This window comes from Sminthopsis crassicaudata, chromosome 2 (genome assembly GCF_048593235.1).
Source record: "Sminthopsis crassicaudata isolate SCR6 chromosome 2, ASM4859323v1, whole genome shotgun sequence".
Classification (NCBI taxonomy): Eukaryota; Metazoa; Chordata; class Mammalia; order Dasyuromorphia; family Dasyuridae; genus Sminthopsis; species Sminthopsis crassicaudata.
This window is the reverse complement of record NC_133618.1, coordinates 428,503,983-428,524,093: the sequence shown is the minus strand read 5'-3', so window position 1 is coordinate 428,524,093 and position 20,111 is coordinate 428,503,983. Positions and strand designations below refer to the sequence as shown.

Genomic DNA, 20,111 nt, shown 5'->3' with positions numbered 1-20,111 from the left:
TAAAGCCAGCAGAATGAAAAGACTCCAGTAACTTTCTGACAAAAACCTAATCCTGCCAATATAATAGAAACCCTAGGTGGCTTTTAGTTTCTTCTAGAAGCACTTTTTTAAAAAAGGGAAGTCTGGAACAGCAAAGAGGTTTGTGGAAAACTTCCTTAAGGACTGTCAAAGAGAAGATTTGAAAAATGACAGTACTATTGCATTCCTTTTTGCTTTGTTGTTGTTTTGTTTTGTTTTTTTATTTTATAGTATTTTATTTTTTCCAAATACATGTAAAGATAACCTTCAACATCTATTTTCAAATAGTATTTTATTTTTCAAATACATATATAGTTTTCAACATCCATTTTAATAATATTTTAAATACACACAATATGCATTTTAATAGTATTTTATTTTTCAAATACATACAAAGATAGTTTGCAACATTCACTTTTGCAAAATCTTGTGTTCCAAATTTGTCTCCCTTTCGGCCTCTTTCCCTCCTCCCCAAGACAGCAAGCAATTTGATATAGATTAAACAGGTGCAAATCTTCTAAGCGTATTTTCATAACCATCCTTCTATAAAAGAAAAATCAGATCAAAAGGGAAAAAAGGGAAAAAAAGTTTTTGTTTTTTAACTGAGATTCACCAAGGTTAAGATATTTTTCCAAGGTTATAATCACTAAGTAGCAGAGTCAGTATTCAAAACCCCAAACTTTGACACCAAGTCATTCTTGCTAACATACCACATTGTATGCTTTTCTGATTTGAAATCCTTCACTTCTATAATCAGCTAAAATGATCTAAAGTAATGGAGCTTGTCATAGAGCAGTGGGAAATAATAGTAGGTATTCAAACTCAGGTCCTAATAGAGGCAGCTAGATGTACAGAATTCTGGCCCTGAAATTGATTTAAACTTAGCCTCATATGCTTGCTAGCTATATGACCTAGGGCAAGTCACTTCACCTTTGCCTGAGTTTCACCATCTGTAAATTGTGGATAGTAAGAGCACTTATCTCTTAGAATTACTGTGAAGATCAAACATAAAGTGTTTGCTATAATACATGCTTAAGATGGCTTCAGGTAAGGCTCTGAATGCTTCCTTTTCCTTCATTTTTCAGAGTTATAGTCATATTACACCATGATGGGTCACCAGCTACCTCTTTTACTCTTTTCCTTCTCTTTGTCTTTGTCTTCCTTCTTTCTCTTCTGTTTCTCTCCACCTCACTTTCCTACTGATTGCCATGGGCCTTGAGAAAAGAAGAAAATACTCATTCTTAACTATTACTGGGTAAGTTATTATGTGCTTTAACACAGTGGAGGCTCACCTTAGAGGCTGTGGTTTTAAAAATTTTTATTTCCTGTGTCTGTAAATATTTCTTATGAAGATCATCACTGGATTTAAAGTCAAGAGATAAGGGTTGTAATACCAGCTCTATTACTTATGACTTCTGTGAATTTAGGTAAATTGAATTCTTCCTGTGGACCTCTATTTCTTCATCTGTAAAATGAGAAAGCCAGATTAGATAACTTTGAAAACTCCTTCCAGCTCACATATTTTGTCTTAAGATTGCCTTTAACATTCAGTTCTATGCTTCCCTACAATTAAATTGTTTGTCCCCTTACCCTGTTGCCAATCATGCCCAGCCAAATCTCAACTTCCAATTACTTCCACAGTACACCTTTGCTCTTATTTACATGTTCCTGAATGGAGATGAAGAAAATCATAAAAACTGTGTTGATTGAATTCATTATACATTTGTTATGGGCTTCCCTACAATAAGGGAAATTTTATCTGTTCCCTACTGTTGTTGTTTGTCCTTCCTTCTATAAGAGGACTACAACATCAGGGAGGTGATGCTGTTATATGTAAGTGAATTGGATTTAGGAATGTGCAAGGTCAGCTGCCTCACTTTCCCCTTCAGTGTGATATAAGTCCAGGGGCAAGATATTTTTTTAATTTTAAAATTAAGGTCTTTTAAATTTAAAATTAAGATCTATATCTGGCCATTGAAACCAAATGGTTTTGGAAGGGAAAGTGGGGCAGGTAACTTTGCAGAATCCTCTCTCACTTAAATCCAATTCACTTGCATGTCATGGCATCACTTCCCTGATGTCATGGTCCTCTTCCAGAAGGAAGAGCAAACAACAACCCCTGGGCCAGGAATACTGTTCCAAAAATTGGAATTGGTCAGTTGGAATCTCATTTGTCCATTCATTTGTTCATTCATTCATTTGTTCATTCCTCCCTCCCTCCCTCCCTCCTTCCTTCCCTCCCTCCCTTCCTCTTTTCTTCCCTCCTTCCCTCCCTCCCTCCCTTCCTTCCTTCCTTCCTTCCTTCCTTCCTTCCTTCCTTCCTCCCTCCCTCCCTCCCTCCCTCCCTTCCTTCCTCCCTCCCTCCCTCCCTCCCTCCCTTCCTTCCTTCCTTCCTTCCTTCCTTCTTTCCTTCCTTCCTTCCTTCCTTCCTTCCTTCCTTCCTTCCTTCCTTCCTTCCTTCCTTCCTTCCTTCCTTCCTTCCTTCTTTCCTTCCTTCCTTCCTTCCTTCCTTCCTTCTTTCCTTCCTTCTTGTCTTCCTACCTTCCTTTCTATCTTCCTCCCTTTCTTCTTCCTTCCCTCCCTTCCTCCCTCCTTTCCTTGTTCTATTCACATAAAGTATCATACCCTTACCTACAAATGCTCTTAAAATATTTTTTTTCCTCTGAACCCTCCCAAGATATCTTGGGGTTTACTGGCAAGATTTCTTTCTTCAGAGCTAAGTCTTAAACCAAAAGCAATCTGATTCTAATTGTCCACCAAAAGGTCCTAGACAAAGCTTCTTTTGGTCACTGTTTGGGTCCTGATTGACTCAGATTGAATGTAAATAGAAGTGATTTCTTCTTTGGTGAGAAATCCTAAGGGTCTTCCCCTCTCAAATTCATTGATATGCTTAGATTTTTTTGGACTAAGTGAAAGAGGAGATTCTTTGCCTCAATTGCTACCCAGCCTTAATCATTGAATGAATGGTCTTAGTCAAACTGATATATGTATGTGTATAAAAATGTGTAGTTTTTAAAAAATTATTTTTAATTCCAAAATCTTTCCCTTCATCTATCTTTTCCTTCATGCAATGAGAAAGCAAAAAAACAAAAACAAAAACATAATCTATTACAAATATTTCTACTTATGTAAAACAAATTTCTGTATTAGCCATATTTAAAAAAAAATAAGAAGGAAGGGAGAAAGAAAAAACTTTCAGTCAGTATTCTGGGTCCATCATTCCTCTATTTGGAGGTGTATCATGTTTCATTATGAGCTTTTTTGAATTATAATAGGTCATTGTGTTGATCAGAGTTACTTAGTCTTTCACAGTTGATCATTGTTGTTACTGCAGATTGTTTTCCTGGTTCTGCTTGCTTTCATTTTATCTGTTCATCTAAGTTTTCTCAGGTTTTTTGAAGCCATCTCCTTCAACATTATTTACATCATAATAGTTTTTCATTACACAGTTTGTTCATTCATTCCCCAATTGATGGGTATCCCTGCATTTTAAAATTGTCACCACAAAAAGAACTGCTTTAAGTATTTTCATACATATGAGTCCTTTTCTTCTTTTCTTGATCTCCGGAGTATAGATGTAATAGTAATATTGCTGAATAAAAGATTATGCATAGTTTAATTGATTTGGGAGCATAGTACCCTATTGCTTTCTAGACTGTTTGAACTAGTTCACGGGTCCATCAGCAGTACATTAATGCATCTGCTTTTCCCCAATCTTTTCCAGCATTAATGGTTGTGAAGTAGTACTTTGGGGTTATTTTAATTTTAATTTTTCCATTTAGTAGATATTTAGAACTTTTTAATACATGACTATTGATAGCTTAAATTCTTCCTCTAAAAACTTCTTATGTATCCATTAATCATTTATCAATTGAGAAATGACTCTTATAAATTTGACTCAATGCCCTATATATTTTATTCTCTATTAGAGAAAATTGCTATAATTTCCCCCCCAGTTTCCTACTTTGCACCTAATTTTAGCTGCATTGATTTTTTTTACTGCAAAAACTTTAAAATTTAATACAAGAAAAATTATCCAGTTTACCCTCCTTGTCTCCTATCTGGCATGATCTCTTCCTTCTCTGTAGATCTAATAGGGAATTTCTTCCATGCTCCTCTAATCTATTTGTAACAATATCTTTTATGTCTAAATTGTTCTTCCATCTTGAGCTTATCTTGTCATACAGTATAAGATAATGGCTTATGACTAATTTCTTCCAAGTTACTTTGTCGTTTTCCCAACAGTTTTTGTCAAATAATCATTTCTTACCCCAATAATTGGGATATTTAAGTTTATCAAACACTAGTTTACTGTGCTCATTTGCTTCTGTATATTGTGTACTTGATCTTTTCCATTGTTAAATCTCTCTGCTTCTTACCCAGAACAAAGTTGTTTTCTTTATATTCTTGACTTTGTTCCTCCAGAAGAAATTTATTATTTTTTTCTGGCTTTATCAAGTAATTCTGTGGTAATTTAATTGTACAGCATTGCATAAGAAGTTGATTTAGGTTATACTGTCATTTTTTCTTATATTGGCTTGACCTACCCATAGTCTTCAATTATATAAATCTATTTATTAGTGTGAAGAGTGAAAACACTCTTTTCAGTTTTTGTATAGTTCCTAAGTGTGTTATGGCAAGTAGGTTTCCAAGTAATTTATACTGCCTATAATTGTCTTAAATTGACTTTCTCTTCTCTTTCTTACTATTGGATTTTGATAGTAATATATGGAATTACTTATGATTTTTATGAGTTTATTTTATATCCTGCAATATGTCTGAGGAAATTCATTGTTTCAATCAGTTTTTTAGTTGATTCTTAAGGATTTTTCTAGGTAAATTATTATCTAAAAAAGGAATAGTTTTGCTTCCTCCTTAACTGTTTATTCTTTCACTTTCTTTTTCTTTTCCTATTGATATAGCAAGCACTTTGAGTACAATATTGATTAGTAATAGTAGTAATTGAATTTTCTGAAACAGATCTTTTACTCAAAACTCCAGTGGTTTCAGGATCAAATACAAAAGTTTTTTGTTTGGTATTTAAAGTCCTTCCTTCTTTTGCATTCTTCTTACACTCAACTTCCCACTGATCTTCTTCCTTAATCTCAAACATTACAAAGCCTCCTTTCAATTTTTTCGTGTTTTCATTAACTGTCCCCCATGCCTGTCCTACTATTCCTCCTCATTTCTGCCTCTTGACTTCCTTGGTTTCCTTCCAGACTCAGCTAAATTCTGATTTCTACAGGAGGCTATCCCAAATTTCAATGCAACTCAACTTCACTGCTGGTTATTTTAGTTCTGAAGTTTCCTTCTGTACCTTGCATGTACAATGGTTTTGTTTTGTTTTGTTTTGCATATAATTTCCCCAATTAGAATGTAAAGATCCAGGAACTATGTCTTGTTTTGTTTGTTTGCTTTCCTTTCTTTGTATTCCCCATGTTTAATAATATGTTTAATAAATGTTTAATAAATGTCTTTTGATTGACTGCCTTTGGATTTGATGTTCCTTATTCTTTAATCTCTATTAATTCTGATAGTCTAATTTTTTGTATTTTAAAGTTCTTCAATCTCTGAAATTATATATTCTATGAAATAAGTTTGGCATATTACTTGAAGCTTGATATTCTGAGTTAACAAAATTTATCAAAAAATCTAAGCATCATTTATAGAGAGACAAAAAGAACTTTGAAAAGCATAAAGTTTTATCCCATTATTTTATAGATGAGGCCCAGAAAAGTTAATACTTGTCCAGAGTCAAAAAGGCAGTAAGTATTTGAGATGGGCATGAACCCAAGTTTTCCTAACACCAAGTCTAGTATCCTATTTTATCCAAATGTTATTCCTAATTCTGCATGTTGAGATGGAAAAGAGGGGATCTAAATACAAAAATCTTTTGAAATATTGGTTTTAAAGTTTTTTAAAATTTCCCCATGTTTTCCTGACTATAACACATATCATGATGGCACTTTATAGTATAGATAAAAGATGATATCACTTTACTTATTGAATGAACACTTAACTAGTAACCTCAGTTGTGTCAGAACTCTTTTTTGTTGTTTTGCTCATTTTGAAAGGTTGAGGTCTGTTCTTATGGCAAAGGGGAGATTGTCTCAAGCTTATTCTACAGGCAACAGCAGCTTCTCACTGACCTAGGATTGATGCTGCCAGCTTTCTTCTCATACTAGGTGGGTATGGTCAAGTCTCACTTGTTATGCTGGAACTCACTATTTGCTTTCTATAGTGGTTTTGAATATCTATTTGATATCTATCTGAAATAAGACAGAATAGTAAACACTGCTGTATTTTGTATATGAGCCTGCCACTGCAGAAGCCTTTCCACTCTGGATCTTCCTGCACTGCAAAATGCTGGGCTGTAACCATGAGCCCTATCCTCCCTCCTGCCCCAGCCTAATTGAGACAGACCTCTCCTGAAGTTCTTCCAAAATATCTTTTGCTGGAAATTTGTTACACTCCAAATATTTGTGGGTTCTGTCACTTCAAAACCTATTTATAGGCTTGATCTGGTGTTGATCTGAAGAAAGCTAGGAAGAGCTCAGATAAAAGCCTGTCTACTTTCTGCCATATTAGCTCCATCTAAGATTTGTACATTCCCCTTTTCCCTATACCCTAAAACCCTTCCCCCAGAAAACAAGGAAAACAAAACCTGTTATATTTATAGCCAAGTAAAATAAATTCTCAAATTTATAATGTAAAAAAAAAGGTGTCTCAGTCATCACTCTGGGTCTGTCACCTATCTACCCAGAGATGGACAGTACATTTCATCATAAGTCCTCTGGAATTGGTGGGTGATGATGGTGTTGACTAAAGCTCCTATAGGACCAGATATTTAGAGTTGCCTCAATAGACTAGTAGATATTACTATATTATAAAATAGTATAATTCTTGATATTCACTATTTCTTGTTTCATTTATAGGTTACAATAACTAGCACAATACACTAGAATAGGAGGTATTTAATAGATGAAGATAAAATGATGTTGACTAGACTGTAGTATAGTTAGCTGGTTGAGGAATGGATTGACTAAATCCAAAGATTAGTTGTTAACAGATTAATATTAACTTATATGGAAGACTCTAATGTAGTGTCAAGGGGCTCTTTCTTCCTCCTTACCCTGTTCCATTATATTATCAATTATTCAGATAGGGACATAGATCATGTAATTATCAAATATGTCCATGGCACAGTGTTAGACGGGTCAATTAGCACTTCTAGCCACAAGATCAGATGATGTTATAATATCAAACACCATTAATTTATTATGTGTCAAATAGTGAATTCTTATCCAAAAGTTGTGATCTTTGGGTGTGTCAAACACTAGATTGCTATAGTTATTGATTATTTAGTCCTGTGAACATCAACTATTCCACTGATCAACTAATCTATTTCTTAGCCAATACCAAATGGTTTTGGTGAGCGCTGCTTTATAATATAGTTTTAGATCAGGTACAGCTAGGCCGCCTTCATTTTATTTATTTATTTTTTCATTAGTTCCCTTGAAATTCTTGACCTTTTGTTCTTCCATATGAATTTTATTGTTATTTTTCCTAGGCCATTAAAATACTTTCTTGGGAGTCTGATTAGTATAGCATTAAATAAATAGATTATTTTAGGGAGTATTGTTATCTTTATTATATTCTTTCTGCCTATCCAAGAGTACTTAATATTTTCTAAACTGCACTCTCTATCTCACTTAGGGGGTGACTCACGATTACAATATTAAACAAACATTTAACATACATAGACTAGAGGCTATTAAAAAACTATAGAATAGCTCTGAGGGAAGTTGTTGCAGCTCGAGAGTCTTCCTTCACTTGGGGGGGACTCCCTTATAATAATCAGCTTTGCCGTTTCTTTTTTCTTGCCTGGAATGGAAGCCCTCACTGAGACTGCTGCCGGCCAATATCTGACCTGTGCCAAAGCGAACCCCGGCCATCCCCCCACTGTGCCTGCCCTGTATCCCCAAGGGCTCACACCTGGGGAACACTGGAAAGTTAATTTCATGGACATGGAAGTTTGGGTTCTAGGACATCTAGATGCAGTTGCTAGCTAGCAATAAACACTCATAAATTTTCAGTTTTTTGGCTGCCATGTTTTTTGTCTCGCCTGGGTACTTCATTTGGAGGTTCCCCAGAGAGATAGCTTTTGTCTCTGTTTCTACAGTCAATCCTTTTCCTTGGAGGGCAAGGGAGGTACCATCTCTAGAGGGTGGCCAGAAAGAGACATTCCTCAGCCTCAGACTTCGGACCAGGAAAGGAGGCATAAATTTGACTAAATTGGCTTTGAGCATTCTGGGAACCCGTTTGTTTCTGGTTGAGTACTCAAGGATTGTAGATCCTTACACTGGATGCAGCATTGGCCTCCCCAGGATGCTGGCAGAGTGCCCTGCTGGTTTGGTTGTTGTGTTTTGGAATTGTTTGTCTACTGTCTCTTTGTGCTTAAGTGTACTTGTGTCTATCTGGTTCTGTATGCCAGTGGCACAACTCTGGTTCTGAGTGCCTTTTAGCACTCTCTGGTTCTCTGGGCATTCTCTATGAAGGCAAAGACATGCACCAAAGTGAGACTCAGAAGCCGAAAAAGCTCCGTTTGGATTCTGGGAGGGAAGACTAAATGGCCAAATGATATGAACAGACAATTTTTCAGATGATGAAATTGAAACTATTTGTACTCATATGAAAGGGTGTTCCAAATCATTATTGATTAGAGAAATGCAAATTAAGACAACTCTGAGATATCTGTCAGATTGGTTAAGATGACAGGAAAAGATAATGATGAATGTGGAATAGGGCATGGAGGGATTGCGGGAAAACTGGGACACTGATGCATTGTTGGTGTAGTTGTGAACAAATCCAACCATTCAGGAGAGCAATTTGGAACTAAGCTCAAAAAGTTATCAAACTGTGCATACCCTTTGACACAGCAGTGTTACTACTGGGCTTATATCCCAAAGAGATACTAAAGAAGGGAAAGGGTCTTGTATGTGCCAAAATGTTTGTTGCAGCCCTTTTTGTAGTGGCTAGAAAATGGAAAATGAGTGGATGCCCATCAATTGGAGAATGGCTGGGTAAATTGTGGTATATGAGTGTTTTTTAAATAGTTTTTAATTACCAGATATATGCATGGGTAATTTTACAACATTGACAATTGCCAAATCTTTTGTTCTAATTTTTCCCCTCCTTCCCCCCTCCCCAGATTGCAGGTTGACCAATACATGTTCAATATGTTAAAGTATAAATTAAATATAATATATGTATACATGTCCAAACAGTTGTTTTGCTGTACAAAAAGAATTGGACTTTGAAATAGTGTATAATTAGCCTGTGAAGGAAATCCAAAATGCAGATGGACAAAATTAGAGTGACTGGGAATTCTATGTAGTGGTTCATAGTCATCTCCCAGAGTTCTTTCGCTGGGTGTAGCTGGTTTAGTTCATTACTGCTCTATTGGAACTGATTTGTTTCATCTCCTTGTTGAAAATGGCCATATCCATCAGAATTGATCATCATATAGTATTGCTGTTGAAGTATACAATGATCTCCTGGTCCTACTCATTTCACTCAGCATCAGTTCATGTAAGTCTCTCCAGGCTTTTCTGAAATCATCCTGCTGGTCATTTCTTACAGAACAATAATATTCCATAACATTCATATACCTCATGAATATTATGGAATATTATTGTTCTGTAAGAAATGACCAGCAGGATGATTTCAGAAAAGCCTGGAGAGACTTACACTGAAGTGGAAAAGCACCCCAAATGGGACCGTGAGAAACATAATCTTGAATCTTTGTAGTTAGAAGTTTATTATTAGTTCTTCACTCCCTACTGCAGATGGTATTCTTACACCCCCAGATGTGCTGTCCTGAGAGACCTGAGTCTTTGACTTGAGAAGCTTAAAGAAATACTCCTTGCTGCTGCCTGAGAATGACCCCCTTAGAATGATAATTTTTTTGCCTCCTCTTGAGAATAGAAATTCCTTCATTATGACAAATGTATCAAGAAATATTTTGATGTCTCTCTCTTCTTCCTATAAATATGTGACCCTGGGACCACTCATTTGCTGACCCCCCTGTTCTGTTGGGGTGTGGTCGCTAGCTAGCAATAAATGCTCATAAATTTTCATTATTTTGGCTGCCCTGTCTTTTCTCTTGCCTAGGTACTTCAACACGAACTGATTCTGAGTGAAATGAGCAGAACCAGGAGACCATTATATACTTCAATAACAATACTGTATGAGGATATATTCTGATGGAAGTGGATATCTTCAACAAAGAGAAGATTTAATTCAGTTCCAATTGATCAATGATGGACAAAATCAGCTACACCTAGAGAAGGAACACAGGGAAATGAATGTGGACTACCTGAATTTTTGTTTCTCTCCCCAAGTTATTTTTACCTTCTGAATCCAATTCTTCTTATACAACAAGAGAATTGTATGGTTCTGCACACATATATTGTATCTAGGATATACTATAACATATTTAACATGTACAAGACTGCCTGCCATCTAGTGGAGTGGGTGGAGGGAGGGAAGGGAAAAGTATAAACAGAAGTGAGTGCAAGGGATAATGTTGTAAAAAAATTACCCATGCATATGTTCTGTCAATAAAAAGTTATAATTTAAAAAAAATAAATAGAAATTTATTTTTCTTTTTCTCTCTGGTTCTAATAAATTAATTTTCTTTAGAATTTCATATATGGTATCAATTTTTATTTGTTTATCTTTTTCAGAGATAATAATAATTCTTAAATTACCTCTCTGATTCATTTCCAAATCAGTTTTTTTTTATAATATATACTTTTCAAGTTTTAATTTTTCTAGTACTTTAATTGTACTTTAATATTTCTTCTCATTGCATTGTTATTAAGATTGCTCTATTCTATTTTTAGGGTTTTCATTATTGCATTATGTTTTTCACTTTCTGTTCTATGCTATTTATTTTCCTTCCATTGTTTCCTTCATAATTCTAACTTGATGTTTAAAAAATGTTATTTTAATTTTTGGCTTTTGAAATCTTTATGGTTGCATCATTTTTTTCCCTGAGGCTCTTCTTGTATAACTGTGGAGTTATTAGTCTAATATTATCTTCTGATCTTTGTTATATTTGAATTGTTATATTTGGATTTTTCTTGTTTAGTCATATTTCACTTTTTCTTGTTTAGTCATACTTAACTTTAAGCCATTTGAACTGGAACTTTGTGTCAATGCAAAACTCCATTAAATTCTGAATGTCTGGGGAAATGGTTCAGGACCTATATGGTCCTGAACCTTTTGTATTATGAATGTTGTTTCTATAGTTCTAAGTAGAGTAGTTGGTTCTGGGCTGTGTCTTCTATATCAGTAGAATATAGCTCAAAAAGATGGGGACCACTAAATCATGCAAAGTTTTACAATATAGCAATATCTATATTAATTGCATTTTTATTTGTTTCTTAAATATTTTCTAATTACATTTTATTCTGGTTGGGTTCCACAATTGAGAGTGTTGTGGGTTATATATGGTTTTAGGGCCATACTCTGCTTTATACAATCCCTGGCTTTTGTCTCTGTTTCCTGGAGGCCCAACTCAAATATGGTCTTGTCACTATGTCTAATCTCCTTTCCTTGAATAGACCCCAATTTGGAACAGGATCTATTGTGTTCTCAAGAGATTTCAAGTGAATATCAAAAACTGCACTGGTCTTCTCATGTCTCCTAGAAAGTACCTGAAACTCTGAGAGGACCTGGGTTTGAATTACGAGAGGATTAGGACATAAGGAATATTTAACATTTATGACAAGGGGAAAAAAGGAAATCTGGAAGGGAATGTTGGATATAATTGTGACATCAGAATAAAGAGTCACATTGGTCTCTGAATTATTATACTTCACATAGCCAGATGACATAATTATTTAGCTTTGAACAGTTACTGATAATTCTACTGATAATAATACTGATATTGAATTATCAATAGTCACTATTAGGAAAAAGGAATATCCATTTATACAGTATTTACTATGTGATAGGCACTGTGTTAGAAGCTTTCTAAATATTATCTCATCTTTCCTTCATACCAACTCTATAAAATAGATGCTCTTTTCAACAGCAAGGAGATTCAGGCTAGTTCTGATGGGCTTGTGATGAAGAGAGCCATCTGCATCCAGAGAGAGGATTGTGGGGACTGAGTGTGGATCAGAACCCTTGTTTTTTGCTTGCATTTTGTTTTCTGTCTCATTTTTTCCTTTTTGACCTGATTTTTCTTATACAGCATGATAATTGTGGAAATATGTGTAGAAGAATTGTACATGTTTAATATATATTACATTACTTGCCACCTAAGGGAGAGAGTGAGTGAAAGTGAGGGGAAATTTTAAAATGCAAAGTTTTGAAAGGATGAATGTTGAAAATTATCAGAGCATATATTTTGAAAATAAAATCTTTAATAAAAAAACATTTAGGTACCATCATAATTCCCCATTTTATAGTTGAGGAAATTAAGGCTGATAGAATTTAAATGATTTGCCCAATGTCATACAGCTAGCTAATTGTGTGAAGCCAGATTTGAACTAAAGTGCTTCTGATTCCAGGCCTTGTTTTCTATCCATTGAGCTATTTTGCTGCTTATTATAGTGAAAGTCAGGAGAAAAAATTATTTTTTTATTCATCCTTTCTTGTATAAAATCTGCTTCCAATTTTTAGCTTTTGGAGATGTGTTGGATCCAGCTCTAATTGGGTTCCTAAGATGTGTTGTTAAATTTTCAGTACAAACATTTAGATCTCATCTACAAATGAGGACTTGATTTGCTGTTTTGTTGAAGTGAAGAAAAATTGAAGTGATGGAAAAAACATTACTAATGTAGATTGAACTGAAAATGTGTCCTGTATATATCTTTCTATACTCCCTCAATCTCTCAGGAAATTGCTATATATTTACCAGCATATACCTGTTTATCTCCTATAGAAATACTCTGAGAACTGCAAGCCTTCACTGGCTATCACTACTGTTGAGCTTCAGAGGACTTCAGGGTTCTTGCTGGGCCTGGCTTTAAACATAGCACTACCCTTTCTTTTGGTGTCACTCCACAGAAGTGTTAGCTTCAGAATTCCTAGAATACTCATGTTCAGTCTCTTCATCTGCCCTCTTGCTGGTTTCAGGCTTCCCTGGCATCTCCCTTCTCTGTCAACCCATAAGCTTTGAAACATCTTCTTAAGCTTTTCTTGCTGGGATGGGGAGCTTACTTGTGCTCTCTTTGGTATTCTCAATCATTGCTCCATTTTAAAGCTTTTTAGAGTTTTTTCTGGGAGTGGGAATTTTGTTGTAATTCAATCATTTCTCAGTTGTGTCTAACTCTTTGTGATCCTATTTAAGGTTTTCTTGGCAAAGATACTAGGGTGGTTTGTCATTTCCTTCTTCAGCCCATTTTATAAATGAAGAAACTGAAGCAAATAGGATTAAGTGACTTGCCCAGGGTCAAATAGCTAGTAAGTTTCTGAAGCCATATTTGAACTCGGGAAGAAGAATGTTCTTGATTTTAGGTCTAGCACTTTATCCACTGTTCCATCTAGCTACCTGACTAGCAATCTACTTTAACATCTTAATCAGAAAAGTAAAATTTCCCATAAAGATTCACAGAACTTAAAGCCTTCATCTGGCTGCTTAATATAATGTATTTGGTAATACACAGAATATCCATCCCTCATGTTGGCACTTAGCCATAATTTAGTCTCCTTATCACTCATATATGTCCTGCACAATATCTCTCAATCTATTGCTGCATAAAGTCATCACTAGAGAACCTCGCCTCCTATTTCACTGAAAAAAAGAGGTTATTTGTTGAGAACTCTCTCTTCTCTCCTCATTTCACATTATCTAGATGCCTTCATTCACTTCTCATTCTCCTTCACCTCCATCTCACAATGATGAGGTGGTCCTTTTCTTTGGCAAAGCAAACTCCTTTATATAAGTAATCTCATTCTATCCTATACTCTCCAGCGGATTGTCCTGTTCATTATTTCCACCCTCTCATTTATCTTAGATTTCCCTGCTACCTATAAATGTGCCCCATATCTCCTCCATTCTCAAAGAAACTTCACTTGTTTCATCCATCACCACTTGCCATTATTTAATATCCCTTCTTTTTTTTTTTTTAGCTGTCTAAACTTTTTGAGAAGGAAGTCTATAATATATACTTCTATTTTCTTTATTCTTACTCTTTAAAAAATCTCTCTACAATCTAATTTTTGATCTCCCCATTCAACTGAAATTGTTTTAGAAGCAGTTAGAGCAGTTGATAAAATGCTGGGCCTTGAATCAGGAAAACCCGATTTCAGACACTTCTACCTCTGGGACCAAAGGTAAGTCACTTAACTTTTGTCTGCCTCAGTTTTCTTACCTATAAAACATGGATAATAATATCATCTAAGTCCCAGGGGTCTTGTGAAGATCAAATGTAATTATATTTATAAATGTCTTAGCATAGATCCTAGTACCTAGTAAATGGTTCCTTCCATTTTGAAGAGAGGAAGGATCTCTCTTCAAAATTATCAGTGATTTCATAATTGCTAATTCTATTGTTCTTTGTTCATCTTCATTCCTTCTTGATTTCTCTACTGCCTTTGATACCATAGGTCACTCTCTTCTCTACTCTTAGGTACTCTCTAGCTTTTAGTGATATCACTCTCTCTGTTTTCTTCCTATACATCTGACTTCCTCCCTCTCAATTTCTTTTGCTAGCTAACTCTTTGTATAGATCATAGCTATTCACCATCAGTGATTTCTAAAACTGTTTTATTTAGTAAAACAAGTTCCCATGTTTTTAACTATCATCATTTTATGAATGATCTCCCAAATCTATTTATACAGGCCTAACCTCCACACTTACAACTCAGTTATCTATTGGACATTTCAAATTTAATTCTCCTTACATTTTAAATTTAATATGGGGCAAAATTGAAATTATAATCCCCTGTTCCCATCCATTCCCTTTCCAAACTTTAATATTATTATTATCAAGGACACTGCCATCCTCCCAGTCATACAGATTCACAAATCTAGGTGCCATCCTAGACTCCTCACCCTTCATATCCAATCTTTTGCCGTCCTGTCAATTTAATCCCTATAACAGTTTATGAATATGTGTCTCAATCTTTGCTCTGATATAACTATCACTGTAGTGCAGGCCCTCATTCTATTTTACCTAGGTTATTGTAATAGCTTTCTGGTTGGCCACCTGGCTTCTCACCACTCCATTTAATCTTCACTAATCTGACAAATTAATTTTTTTAAAGTGCAGAATGGACAATGATACTTTCTCCCTCAACAAGCACTAGTATCGAAAGAATCCAGCCATTCTGGAGAGCAATTTGGAACTATGCCCAAAAAGTTATCAAACTGTGCATACCCTTTGACCCAGCATTGCTGTTATTGGGATTATATCCCAAAGAAATACTAAAGAGCAGAAAGGGACCTGTATGTGCCAAAATGTTTGGGGCAGCTCTTTTTGTTGTAGCTAGAAACTGGAAGTTGAATGGATGTCCATCAATTGGAGAATGGTTGGGTAAATTGTGGTATATGAAGGTTATGGAATATTATTGCTCTGTAAGAAATGACCAGCAGGAGGAATACAGAGAGGCTTGGAGAGACTTAAATCAACTGTTGCTGAGTAAAATGAGCAGAACCAGAAGATCACTATACACTTCAACAACAATACCGTATGAGGATATATTCTGATGGAAGTGGAAATCTTCAAAATAAAGAAGATCCAACTCACTTCCAGTTGATCAATGATGGACAGAAATAACTACACCCAGAGAAGGAACACTGGGAAGTGAATGTAAATTGTTAGCACTACTGTCTATCTAACCAGGTTACTTATACCTTCAGAATCCAATACTTAACGTGCAACAAGAAAATTGGATTTACAAACATATATTATATATATATATATATATATATATATATATATATATATATATATATATATATATATATATATATATATATCTAGCTTATACTGTAACACATGTAAAATGTATGGGATTACCTGTCATCGGGGGGAGGGAGTGGAGGGAGGGAGGGGATAATTTGGAAAAATGAATAAAAAAAAATAAAAATTAAAAAAAAACAAGCACTAGTATCTCCATATTCTCTATGGAATCAAATATAAAATCTTCTACTCAGCATTCAAAGCCACATTGACTGACTAGAAATCATGCTATACTCTAATTAAAACTTCCATCCATGCTCTCCTTGCTCCTTGGGTCACCTATGTGTGTCTTCATTCAAAAAGCATTTATTAGTTGTATATTATGTGCCAGGCACTATATTAGGTGTCACTGATGAAGTAGAAATAAAGACCTGAACTGTGATTTCAATAGCATAAAAAACTTCCAGGCAAGGGTTTATAATTTCAATCTTTTCCCATGTTAAGTTTTAAATGTAAGGGGAATCCAGTTTGAGTTGTCCAATAAGCAGTTGAAGATATAAATTTAGAGATTAGAGCTAAATAAATAGACTTGAGAATCATCAGCATGAATTTGATAGTTAAAATCATAGTAACTCGTTTTACTAAGTAAAACAGTATAGAGAAAAAGAAAAAGATCTTAGAACACATTTCTTATTCTTTTTTTATTACAGCTTTTTATTTACAAAATATATGCATAGGTAATTTTTTAGCTTTGAGAATTGCAAAACCTTTTGTTCCAACTTTGCCCCTTCTTCCCCCACCCCTTCCCCCAGATGACAGGTTGACCAATACATGTTAAATATGTTAAAGTATAAGTTAAATACAATATATGTATACATGTTTAAACAGTTCTTTTGCTATATAAGAAGAATCGGACTTAGAAATATACAATTAGCCTGTGAAAGAAACCAAAAATGAAGGCGGACAAAAATAGAGGGATTAGGAATTCTATGCAGTGTTTCAGTCATCTCCCAGAATTCTTTCCCTGGGTGTAGCTGGTTTAATTCATTACTGCTCTATTGGAACTGATATGGTTCATCTAATTGTTGAAGAGGGCCACACCTATCAGAATTGATTATCATATAGTATTGTTGTTGAAATATATAATGATCTTCTGGTCCTGCTCATTTCACTCAGCATCAATTCATGTAAGTCTCTCCAGTCCTTTCTGAAATCATCCTGCTGGTCATTTCTTACAGAATAGTAATATTCCTATAACACAATTTATTCAGCCATTCTCCATTTGATGGGCATCCACTCAGTTTCCAGTTTCTAGCCACTATAAAGAGGGCTGCCACAAACATTCTTGCACATACAGGTCCCTTTCCCTTCTTTAAAATCTCTTTGGGATATAAGCCCAGTAGTAACACTGCTGGATCAAAGGATATGCACAGTTTGACAACATTTTGAGCATAATTCCAAATTGCTCTCCAGAATGGCTGGATGTAGTCACAATTCCACCAACAATGTATCAGTGTCCCAGTTTTCCCACATCCCCTCCAACATTCTGCTTTATCTTTTCCTGTCATCTTAGCCAATCTGACAGGTGTGTAGTGGTATCTCAGAGTTGTCTTAATTTGCATTTCTCTGATTAATAATGACTTGGAGCATCTTTTCATATGGCTAGAAATAGTTTCAATTTCTTTGTCTGAGAATTATCTGTCCATATCCTTTGACCATTTATAAATTGAAGAATGGCTTTATTTCTTATAGATTAGAGTCAATTCTCTATATATTTTGGAAATGAGGCCTTTATTAGAACCTTTGACCATAACAATGTTTTCCCACTTTGTTGCTTCCCTTCTAATTTTGTCTGCATTAGTTTTGTTTGTGCAAAAACTTTTCAATTTCATATAATCAAATTTTTCTATTTTGTGATCAATAATAATCTCTAGTTCTTCTTTGGTCATACATTCCTTCCTTTTCCACAGGTCTGAGAGGTAAACTATCCTATATTCTCCTAATTTATTTATAATCTCATTCTTTATGCCTAGGTCTTGAATCCATTTTGACCTTATCTTGATGTATGGTGTTAGGTGTGGGTCAATGCCTGTTCTTGCCATACTAATTTCCAATTTTCCCAGCAATTTTTGTCAAACAGTGAGTTCTTATCCCATAAGCTGGGGTCTTTGGGTTTGTCAAACACTAGATTATTAATGTTATTGGCTGTTTTGTTCAGGACATATTTTTAAAAACCACTCATGATTAATGGCTATGATCTATCAAAATGCAGGTTGAATGTTCTCTGAAACTTAGAATCTTACAGAGTTGACATTAAATGCCATGCCTAGGATCTCAAAGCCAAGTCTTCCTGGCTTAGAAGGCAATTGTCTATTCACTATGTTATGTTGCCTCTCTAACAGGCTGTAGGGAATGTAAATGCACAATTAGAATCATCATAAGATTATAGACTTAGAACTGAAAAGAACCTTAGAGGGTACATCTAGTTCTCCTTTTTCCTACTGTTGCAACTCAAGGAACTAACATTCTACTAAAATGTTCTGAGGAGGAGATTCTTCTGAGCTTCTGAAATTCCATGAATCATGGATATAATGACATCACTGGGACAATTCTCATATTTCAAAAAGTAAAGAAATAGCATGCAAGAAATTTTTGAAAATTCACATTTGAAATGAAAGGAATTCATTATTGTCTCAAAAGAAATAAACTAAGCATCTGTTTTGAGACTTAGCTGGGATTTTATAAGCTATTATATCCAAAAAATATAATATGTGATAATATGTTATCCATCTTATTCATTTTATAGATGAAGTTGCCCAAAGTTCCTAGTTAATAAGTCACAGACCTAAAATTAGAACCCCATTCTCTAACTCCAAACCCAATACTTTCTCATCTTGTATTCTGCTTCTCATATTGCACAATAAGTATCAGAATCATTATTTGAGCCTAATTCCAAATTGCTCTCCAGAATGGCTGGATGTAGTCACAATTCCACCACTTTTTGATTTCAGGTCTAACTCTATCACCACTTCCCTAGAGCTGCCTCATTCCATTTCATAGGCTCTACATAAGCTAGATAGTAATCTAGAATACCCTCCCAAAGCTTCTTAACTCTATTCTCAAATGATGGCCTGGGTCCAAGAGGGTAGTTCAATCTCCATGCCCCACTGACTTTTCCTCTTTGGTTGTTGCCTGAAAATTGGCACAAAGGTTTCAATTGTAACGGTAGGCCCTCTATGCTGTTGATGGATTGCCCATTAGGCTTTATTACAGGCAATTACAATTTCTAGCATTTGTCATCTGAAAATGTCTTCAAACATCAGTTCTTTGGAGACTTGCTGCTTGGAACATAGGTCGAGCTTGTTTTGCTCCTGCCTTGTCAATTTACAGCTGCAGTACTCGATCAAACAGAACCTTCTAATAGACATAAAAATCAACTGAAACAGCATGGTCCACTGCATCAGACTGAAATGAATATGAAATATTTTAGGCCCTTCTCCTGGCACAGACTTGCCCTCCCTCTCAGGAAACCAGAAGAGAAACAAGAGCAAAAAAAATGGTCCTATGAATTCAAATGCCCACCATCTCCAAATTGTTTTCATTGGGGCAGTTCTGGGTTGAGTTGACATAATAATAAAAAGCAGTTTGATTCAAGTGTTTGTGGTCTTGAGAGACCAGTGCAGAAATTTTGATCAAAGCCTGTTGGCAGCTATAGCCATCAGCCAGTCGACAGCCAATTTGGGTGAAAAGTACTCCTTTCTGGCTCTCCGGGTTAGGCCCACCCTAGAGACAACCAGGACCCAGGCAAACAAGTGGCCGTTAACAACCAGCACCTCTCTTCTTGATGTGCTATTAAACACAATCCAGCAGCAGGAGCCCAAGCACAGATATCATGTTTCACATGGTGAACTGCGTGTATACATATGACACACAGTAATTGTGTCCGTGTAATCCATTTTGGCAGTGATGGATCATCTTTTTTCTAGTGCCAAACAGTGGTCTTGAACCTATATTCATTTCAACTCAATAAACATTTATGAGCAAGGTGTTGTTCAAACAAGGAGTCTGTTCCTGACTAGTCAGAATAAGTTAAAGAAAAGTATAAGGGAAGGAGCAAGAAGTCATGAGAAGGCAAAGGTTTTAGTCTCAGGTTTGCCACTGATTTCCTGA

General features: G+C 35.3%; 1 long non-coding RNA gene across 1 annotated transcript in view; it reads left to right on the top strand.

Moving 5' to 3' along the window:
* Positions 1–10,550, top strand: part of LOC141553565 (uncharacterized) — a 42,575-nt gene extending 32,025 nt beyond the window's left edge. Inside the window, exons 3-4 of the long non-coding RNA XR_012485526.1 lie at positions 6,093–6,203; positions 10,192–10,550. This is a non-coding gene — a long non-coding RNA (uncharacterized LOC141553565). The remainder of the gene's footprint in view (positions 1–6,092; positions 6,204–10,191) is intronic.
* The last annotated feature ends 9,561 nt before the right edge of the window (positions 10,551–20,111 follow it).